Below are 10,734 nucleotides of genomic sequence, written 5' to 3'. Positions count from 1 at the left end.
GGAAGGAAGGAAGGAAGGAAGGAAGGAAGGAAGGAAGGAAGGAAGGAGGAGGAAAGGAAAGAAGGAAGGAAAGAAGAAGGAGGAAGGAGGAGGGAGGAAGGGAGGGAGGGAGGAAGGAAGGAAGGGAGGAAGGAAGGAAGGGAGGAAGGAAGGAAGGAAGCAAGAAAGGAAAGAGGGAAAGAGGGAAGGAGGGAAAGAGGGAAAGAAGGAAAGAAAGAAAGAAGGAAAAGAAAGAAAGAAACCAGCCCAGGCACGGTGGCTCTTGCTTGTAATCCCAGCACGTTGGAAGGCTGAGATGGGAAAATGACTTGAGCTCAGGAGTTCAAGACCATTTTGGGCAGCATAGCAAGACCCCTATATCTACTAAAAAATTTTTTAAAAATTAGCCAGTCATGTTGGCACACACTTGTAGTACCAGTTACTTGGGAGGCTGAAGTGGGAGGATTAATTGAATCCAAGAAGTTGAAGCTGCAATGAGCTATGCTCACATAATTGCATTCCAGCCTGGGCAACAGAGGGAGACCTTTTCTCTAAAAAATGTAAGAAATAAAAATCCAGAGCTTGTAGGGAACATGCTGGGCTTCAGGTATGGAGCAGGAAATGTACAAGATGTTCCTGGAATATCTTGGTCTACCAGATAGCAAGAAAGAAATTAAAGACCACTAGCCATGTCAAAAAGACTCAGGGTCTAACCTGAGAAGGCTCAAACTAGTTAGAGGTGTAGCAACTTGATATTCAATAAATATAACACTTACAATATAATGAAACTAATTAAATATGTTTAAATTCACGAGTTCATAATAATATTTTTTAAAACAGTTGATTATCTTCAGAAGACAATAGGGAACTAAGTCATTATCTTGAAAACTTATAAAGAAATGAATCAAGAATTTATCCAGCTTTTCCTCTACTAACCAAATAGTAAATGGGTGAAAGTGTCTCTTTTAAAAACCTTTCAAACTAATAAATAAAAAAGAAATGACAGACTAGAATATAACCATTTTGCAGACCCCAGTGATCTAACGGATCTAGATGTTGAGAATCAATGGCTGTTAATAGTGCAAAAAGATAAATAACCAGACATACTATGCCTCTTGATGAAAGAACACACCACCACCTACGGTCTTGCCAAAGAAATCACATCCAAGTCTGACCAAGTGTTTTAGGCCCAGCTGTCAATTTGCAGAAAATAAGGAGGACAGAGTAACATGCTAAACTGCACCAGGAATATGCAGTGAGCAAAATTCAGATTGTTAGAAAACTCTACAACAAAGGGGCCCCAGTTCTTCCACAGTGAAATTGTTAAGGACAGAAAAGTGTGGAAGAGATGAAAGAGATGAATAATCTGCAGATGAAAAGAGACCTAAATGATATATTGATTTTTCTTTAGTGGGCAAGACTAAGCTATAGTATCTAGGGATACACACATGTGTGACAAAAACTTACAGAAACGTCAGGATGGATGCTTACAAATATGTGGGACAAAAACAAAGAAATGTCAGGTTAGTGGGTACTTGTGGAAGAAAAGTCTTCTGGGGTGGCAGGCATAGTTCTATTTCTTGGCCTGAGTGATGTTTACCAGGATGTCTAATTTGTAATAATCACTGTTATGTGCTTATTCTCTGTGATTTTCTGTATCTGTTTTTATTTTATTTTATTTTTGTAGAGACAAGGTCTTGCTCTGTCACTCAGACCAGAATGCAGTGGCATGATGACAGCTGACTGCAGCCTCTTAACTCCTGGGTTCAAGGGATCCTCCAGGCTCAGCCTCCCCAGTAGCTGGGACTACAGGTTTGTGTCACTATGCCCAGCCTGTTTTTATTTGACAATGTAAAGATTAAAACAGAGAGAGGTGGGAGAAGTTGTTATCAAAAAGAATGTTTCTAAATCTACTCCATTAGTGACAGAGTGGTCCTTTTTTTTTCCATGGTTTTATCAGTTTTGGTTTTGGTGATTTTGGTCAGTTTTGGTGGAGCAATATAGCTATAAAATAGACATAAGTAGGGTGAAGTGTGAATGGGAAAGGAGGAAGTGGAAAGCACAAGTATAGATAACTCTTTCAAGAAATAGAACTGTGAAGGAAACTGAGAGATATGGCGATACATAAGAGAGTTACGTCTAGAAAGGAGAGAGAAGTGTTTAAATGCCGTGGGAAGCAGCCAGCAGAGAGAGGTAAAAGGATATAGGGGAGCGACTCAATGGCCAAAACTTAAGAAATTTGACAACTAAAATTAATTATCATAGAACTAGATAATCCATTTTTTAAAAAAGTAAAACCCGTGAGTCCATAGTAAATGTTATTCATTCATTCACTCAATAGAGAAGGAGAAGGGAAAGCTCTTCTTCCAGTAAAATGTCAACTAACAAATGCGGAAAGAACGGTAGTGTTGGAAAGTAGTGAGTGAAAGATGAATGAAGAACAGAATATTAATATAGTCTCAAATTATCCCTCAACCAATACTTTATTCATTACAATGGGAAGAACAATAACTTCACAGTATAGTAATTATATGGCAGACATCACTTTAACCAAGTGAATATTACCAATATTGGACTGGAGCAAACCAGTATCAAGTACCTTCTGTAAAATATACTGAAAGAGACACAAAATCATACCTGTGATATCCCTGCCAAAAATGAAAAACTTAAATTCAGATCATGAAGAAGCCACAGACAAACCCAAATTAAAGGACATTCTAAAAATTAATTGGTATTTACTTTATAAAATTGTTAAAGTCAAGAAAGACAAAAGAAAGGGTGAAGAACTATTGAGGAACTAGCTCAGATTAAGGAAACTAAAGCTATATGACAATTAAATGCAAGAGTCCTCCCAGACTGGATCTTACAGCAAGAAAAGGAAATAACTATAAAGGTGTGGTAATTCCTCAAAGAGCTAAAAACAGAACTACCATTCAACCCAGCAATCCCATTACTGAGTATGTACCCAAAGGAATATAAATCATTTTATCATAAAGATACATGCATATGTATATGCATTGCAGCACTATTCACAATAGCAAAGACATGGAATCAACTTAAATGCTCATCAATGTTAGATTTGATAAAGAAAATGTGGTACATATACACCATGGAATACTATGCAGCCATAAAAAAGAATGAGATTATGTCCTTTGCAGGGACATGAATGGAGCTGGAGGCCATCATCCTTAGCAAACTAACATAGAAAGAGAAAAACAAATACCTAATGTTCTCACTTATAAATGTGAATTAAATGATGACAACTCATGGACTCAAAGTGAGGAACAACAGGCACTCTGGCCTACTTGAGGGTGGAGGGTAGGAGGAGAGAGAGGAGCAGAAAAAGTAACTATTAGGTTTTCAACTTAGTGCCTGAGTGATAGAATAATCTGTATAATAAACCCCCGTGACATGACTTTACCTGTATAACAAACTTTCACATGTATCCCTAAACCTAAAATAAATGTTTTCTTTAATAAAGAAAATAACTACAAAGGACATTAATAGGAAAACTGATGGAATTTGAATTTGAACCCTGGATTAAATAATAGTATTATGTCAATGTTTAACTTTGTGATTTTGATCATTGCTCTATGATTATAGAGAGAATATCATTGTTCTTAGGAAAGAAACCTGAAGTATTTAGGAGTTAAGAGGTAAGCTGTCTCTCTCCAATGGATCTGAAATAATTCCTCATGGAGAGACAGGGAGTACTAAAGCAGGTGAGGCAAAATGAAAATAATTGCTGAATTTGGATAAATGGGATTTTCTTGTACTATGTCTGCATCAGTTTTATAAGCTTGAAATAACATCAAAATAGAAAGTTAAGGGAGAGAAGAGGGATGACTGATGGACTGAGGTCACTGAGGAGATGAAAGATAATGGGATTTAAAGTTCATGCAGAAGGAAAAACCTGAGATTGGAGGAGCATTTCTTTGACCATTTTAAAAGGAGGAAAGGGGGATAGATGGGTTCTGATGTCCATTTTCTGTATTGGTTGAGTTGGGGGAGGAAAGAGTTGGTTTTATCATTTTATCAGCAAGGAAATTAGTCTCTATATTGGTCATTTCCACTTCTGAAAATCGATGAAAAAAGGAGTAAGCATGAGCTTGGAGCAGATGGAACACTGAGTCTTAGGACACGCAAAGGAAAGGTTTAAGTGGACTGTGTGAGCCCATAAGCCTCCTCCTTAGTATGTGGGGAGAGAGGCTGGGAGGAGAAGGAGAGCATCAATCATGCAGGAGGGTCCTCTGACTCACTGTTGTTGAGGAGAGAGCGTTTCAGAACATAGTAAGGCATTTAAAGTCCATTAATGCCCAAGTGAGCATGCGCGGTTTTGGCACTGCTTCTGAGTTTCCCTTGTCAGTTTTCATAGAAGGAGCTTTTGGACTCTTTTGAAACTAAGGCATAAAATGTGTTTTACCTCTAAATTGTTTGTAAAATTGTTTGCTTAGTCATTGCTCAAATTTAAAAACTGTTTGTGGAAAGATGAAATCTTACAACAAATGGTGAAATATTCAGGTTATAAACCTGGTCTCTGTAAGTACAGAATGGCATTACTTTCATGGTTTTCTATCACAGTGCCCCAAAAAAACCAATAACCAAGATAGATGCAATGCTCTTTCATTGAAAAGTTGGCTTTTCTTCCTTCTGATTGCTCAACATTTTCACCATTACCTCTTTACAGCTTGTTACAGCAGTGATTCAATCAATTGCAAGATGCACTATAAAGACTTACAAATAAATAAAAGTATGACCACCAGAGACATCTCTATCCTTATAATGGTAAGACTGTTCAAATACAAAGTTTAAATATATTGTTCTCTATGCATGAGAAAAGATAATGCCATCGGTTTTTTGTTTTGTTTTTTTTAATAACTGAGAGTGTGTACCCATTTAAATGAAGTAAAAACCTATTCCTTTAATGTTAGAAGCTTGAAAATGTATTAAGTGGATATTTCTAGATCCTGTTCCTCTCAAAAAATTTTACTGAAACAGATGGGTAGATTCACCCTGGATTCTATAAGAGAAAGAGGTTTGTACAAGTTCTTCCCAGGCTAGGGTCTAAACTAACATTTTCAAAATCGCATATTTGGTGGGTCTTTGTGAGGGGAAACAAAATAATCACCCTATTGTTCAAAGAATTACTATGACATATGTCTTTGAAATAACCCTTTTGGGAGAAATAAATGTGTGGAGAAAAATTGCGTATATGTCCTCTCTCAGCCATGAACTGAGTAATCAGAAAATATAGAGAAGCCATCAACTTGTGAAGCACAGTTTTGTAAGGTTACTCATGGAATTAGCAAGTAAAAACCTCACATCAGCTTATGTTAATTTTAATTTTTCAAACAAAAAAAATCATTTATTCACAAGTTACCCAAAATACTTTTTTTACTGTTTACTTGACATCTAAAGTAAAATACAGAATAAAATAAACTTCTCACCAATAGTTCATTAGTTTCCTCCTGATGTCTCTTAGTGCTCTTCAAAGATTTTTAATAACTTGATTTTATGGCTTAAAATATATTAAGATGTACTGGACCAGAATGGCTAACTCTCTCATTACCTTGCCCTTCAAGGAGAGCTGTTTTAAGCTCAGGATGAAGAGATGGACAGGAGAGGGGGCTTAGTGGGCCCCAGAAAGGGGCAGGCTACATCCACCCCTCAGAAGTTCAAGTTCATTACGTGATACCACACCTGTGAATGTTTTTCTTAACTTTCTATTAAAAGTTAAAAACAACCAGCTTAAAAAATATTGTTTTACAGTAAACTGTATATATATATAACTTATAACTCTGTCATTGCAACATGGCTGTTTTCCTTTATGTATATATTCTTCTTCATGAAAATATATTTTTCATATAGTTATAATAACATCACATGCATCATATTTTTCAATATTTTTTTCTGCTTGTGTAAGTCATATTAGGACAGAGGAATCTGGGAATCCTGGCTTGGAAGGCAGTCCATGAGTCCCTCTTACTTTCAGTCCTCTGATGAGATTACTCAGAAAGTTGGACAAGTGACATTGACTGCTAGAAGGAGCGCTGGCCCCAAGTAGCTGGACCTTGGGCTCCCCAAAGACGGCGCAGGCACTAGGCTGAGGAGGGAAAGTTATGTATGCATTGTTATATACAATGCTGGTGGAGAGATGGGGAAGGAATCACAAAGCACAGGAAAATCTGCACCAATATCTGGGACAAACGAATTTATATTTGATATAGGGCTAAAGGCAAATGGATTTATGCATGACTGTCAAAACTGTTAAGACAGTCACTGGAAAAAGAGAAAAAGGCATAGAGTAGAGATTTCCATTTGTTAAAGTCACTTCTATTAGCCACTTACATTTTTCATACAGTTATAATAACATATGCACTGATATAAAAAACTTCATGTATTATAACTTCACATAGTTATAATAACATTATATGCACTGATGAAAAAATATTCAATTTTTTTTCCTGCTTATATAAGTCATATTAGGACAGAGGAATCTAGGAATCCTGGCTTGGGTGGCAGTCCTTGAGTCACACTTCTGTTAGTCACTTAGTAGCCACTTACTAATTGGCTACTAGTCGTTTGTACTTCTGCTTGTTTCATGCCCTTTGCCAATTCTTCTTTTGAGTTACAATTGTTCTTATACAGAAGGGATGGATGTTAATCTTTATTGTCCCACTCTAAGATGTTTCCTGTTTATAGAAGTTTTTGTTTTTCATATTGCCCCAAATATTCTAGCATTGTCATTAGTTATGATTTCTGTTGTTTTGACGTATCATAAGTTTTCCCTACCTACAGATTTATTAAATTGTATCATAAAACTTTCTGTTGTTTTTGGTGGCTTCATTATTTACATGCGTTTTTCTTTTATTAATTTTTAATTTTATTTTTTTATTATACTTTAAGTTCTGGCATGCATGTGCAGAATGTGCAAGGTTGTTAAGTCCACGAAGAGTTTTTTGTTATGTATATATATATATATAATATAGAGAGAATATTATAATTATATTCAAATTATATGAAATTTATAATCAAATTATATGAAAATTATAATAAAAAATTTAAAAATATGATGCATGTGATGTTATTATAACTATATGAAAAATATATTTGATTGAAGAAGAATATATACATAAAGGAAAACAGCTCTGCTGCAATGTATTATGTGTATATATGTATGTGTGTGTGTGTGTGTGTGTATATATATATATATAAAGATATAGAGACAAGGTGCATCAGTCTCTTATTATACATAATAAAGCAATAAAAACCATTAGCATATTTTTGTCACTGCTGAAATGTTCCTTCTGATAAATTCTTAGTATCACTAGTCAAAGGTATCTTTGGCTGTTAACCATATTTTCCAGAATAATTATATTAACTGAAATGTAACTAGTAATAAATGTTGTTGGCAGGTAGTTCTAGAAGGCTTTGTTTTGTATATCTTTTCACTCCCTATTCTGAGATGTGCTATGAGAGATGGAAATGATTTTATTCATGAGAACCAAGACTGTTTTGATAGGGTCATGAGGTCATATGAAATTCTTCTATATGCCAGGTTCCTAATGGGAGCCACCCAAAACTAATAGAAAGCGTGAACTCATCTCTCCGGGAGCTCTACAAATGTTACATGTCTAAATTTTTTTATCAGAACGATGGTAAATTAAATAAAAGGTTAACTAGTATAACAAATTTAATAATATGGAAAATACTAATACAAACTAGAAAAGCAGAATGCTATGTTCACTGAACTATATACAGAGATATACATAGTAAGGCAATGAGGGATACCAGGTTGGACAACCGTAGATGTTGAATTCTATGTAAATGGTGAATTCACGCTGAATTCTATGTAAACAGTGCATCCTGGTGTTTTACAAAACTGTAGATCTGCAGGTAATATACACATCACTGAAATTCAAAACATTGTTTTTGGATGACAGAACTGTGTCTTCTTTTTTTTAACTTTTTCTATACAATCTTCTGTATTTTAACTATATCCGAAAATAAAGTTCTGGTGCTTTAAAAACATATTTGAAAGCCACCAACCTAATTATATGGCACCTTATCATCTCAGATAATGTGTGAACAGAGAGCATTTGAATTGAAAAATAAATCTAAGCTACCTATTGAGTTTGATAATTAAATCTGGAATTTAAACTAGTGAATAGATAACCAAATTTAGCCATTGGATTATGAATTGTTCAATTTAATTATTCACCTAACATTTATTGAATGCCTGTATATCAGGAACTGTACCAGGGGGCAAAATCAAAAGCATTCACAAATAACTATTATATAATATCACATAAGAAGATGTAATATAACATGTAAATCAGAACACAATTGATTTTAGAATTGGTGCCCAATTCTAAAAGAAAGTGCCCAATAAATATGTATGAGTGAATGATGGATGATGCATAAATGGATATTATACCAATTCAGATGTCAAAGCAAAAGTGACATTTGGAGTTCACATACAGTTCATTCTATCCACAGGGCATGGACTCGATGAAAGGTGGAGGAGAGGAGGTTTACTCAAATCCTGAAATCGAGCACAAATTGCAAACGACAGATACAAATAATGTGTCAGACATGTTGCAGATTTATGACAATTATAACTGGACCATCTTAAAAGTCAGCCATACATTTAGACAGTTTTTAGTAGGAGCCATCCAACTAAATGTCAAATACCTAGCAAGTACTGTGATGCTTTACTCATTCATTCTAAGGATAGCACATACTATGAACCGCCTAAAAGTCAACCAGCAAATACTATGATGCTTTATTCATTCTCTTTATAGACAGTATTATGTTCAAGGCCCTGTGTTAGAAACTGGGGATAAGGAAAAGAAGGTCATAGCCTGAAAGGAAATACTTTTTATCATCATCATGATTACAATGCAGTGGATACATACAGTGGAAGCATGGACCTGGCATTATGCAAGTGTCAGGGAAAGAAACATAACAAGGCTATGAACTCAGTCTTTAGGAGTTGGTGTGAGAATATTGAAGGATAAAAGAGACTTATATATGGAAAGAAGAACATACTAGGCAGAAAGAAGAGCATGCACAAGGATGAGGAGGTGACAGAAAGCAAAATGTCATTAGAGGCCAGCAAGTGTGGTCTGACTAGAAGGGGTAATACTTGTGGAAATGGGATGATGGAGGGCAATTGCTGAATGGGAAAAATCTGGGGCACCTGAATGTCATGCTAGGGAATCTGAACTGTATCACAGAGAAAGAAGAAATCACCAAAGACCACTGTTGCTAGGCAAAGCAAACATCTGCTTGTTTTGAACGTTTTAGGCTGATTTTTAAATTTAGGATTGTTTGAGATAGAAGATTCTAAAAGGAAATACATTCTAAATGACCTAAGTTTTTACATTGACAAGCTGTGTGTAAAAGACAGTCAGCTTGACCCAAGGAAAATGACTTGCAGAATTTTAGTCTGCAAAATATTTATCTCAACCCTTACTGAAAAGCTTCTTCTCTGCCTTGAAATTGTTGGCATACTTATCCCTTTCCAGATTACTAAACAATTAATCTTTTTTTCTGTTGATATATTAACTGCCATTTTTCTCTAACAGTCCCATTTAGGATCAAATCCAAGTCGTCTGTCCCTCTCCGGGTACCAGGGGTAAGTTTCCAGGTTAGATGGCACACAGAGGCCCTTGTAGTTTGAAACAATGTCAGTAAGCAGTGTAAAAACTGACACTTCACCCCGTAAGACACCTAAGGCATAGAAAGAGACTGATCCATTTCAATTACGTATGAATTGCTCTCCTTTTCCATGGTGGTAGCACCAGCAATGTCTGAAGTTTGGTTTTGTCTTCGGTTTGTAATTCCAGATTACAGCTTCCTTAGCATCCAAAAGACTATACTAATTTCTACACAGAAAACTGTCAGTAATAACAGTTTCTACCCTAACAATTTTTGCAAAGCTTCTCTTCTGGGCATTCTGTGTATTCACTAATTGGCAATTCTTTAGCTCCCCCAAAAAATCATTCTACCCAATTTAATTTCATATACTTGACATTTTTTAAATGTGTCAAATAATCATTGTGTTTCCCAGTTTTTCGGACGAAAATGTTTCTTTACAGAGATGGGAAAACCATTCCATGTCTGAAAAAGAGCATAAGCAATGACTCTCAGGAATGAGAGTGTACAGAAAATTCCGGAAGCCCACCGTAGCCACAACGACTGGTACATCTGAGAGATAAGCCTCCAGCAGGAGGTGGTCTGGTACACCACAGAAAGATGGGAGTGAGGGGCGCTTCCTGGAGGTGGATGAGTGTGAATCAAGGACTTCAGGGTAAGTCAATGACGTGTTCAATTTGAATTTTGAGTATTCATTCCTGTATTATTGAAGAGAACAGATTGAAGAGAGCATGCCTTGGATTCTGGAGACCACGAGAAGCCTATTCAAATACCCAGAACAAGAAATGATGAGGCAGTGGGAATCGAAGGTATAGAAGATACCTATGAGGGCTGGGAGCGGTGGCTCACACCTGTAATCCCAGCACTATGGGAGGCCGAGGTGGGCAGATCACGAGGTCAGGAGATGGAGACCATCCTGGCTAACATGGTGAAACTCCATCTCTACTAAAAATACAAAAAATTAGCCAGGCGTGGTGGTGGGCGCCTGTAGTCCCAGCTACTCAGGAGGCTGAGGCAGGAGAATGGCATGAACGTGGGAGGCAGAGCTTGCAGTGAGCTGAGATCGTGCTACTGCACTCCAGCCTGGGCGACAGA

Source organism: Piliocolobus tephrosceles, chromosome 5, assembly GCF_002776525.5.
Source record: "Piliocolobus tephrosceles isolate RC106 chromosome 5, ASM277652v3, whole genome shotgun sequence".
In the NCBI taxonomy this organism is placed as follows: Eukaryota; Metazoa; Chordata; class Mammalia; order Primates; family Cercopithecidae; genus Piliocolobus; species Piliocolobus tephrosceles.
Note: the sequence above shows the minus strand (reverse complement) of the source record.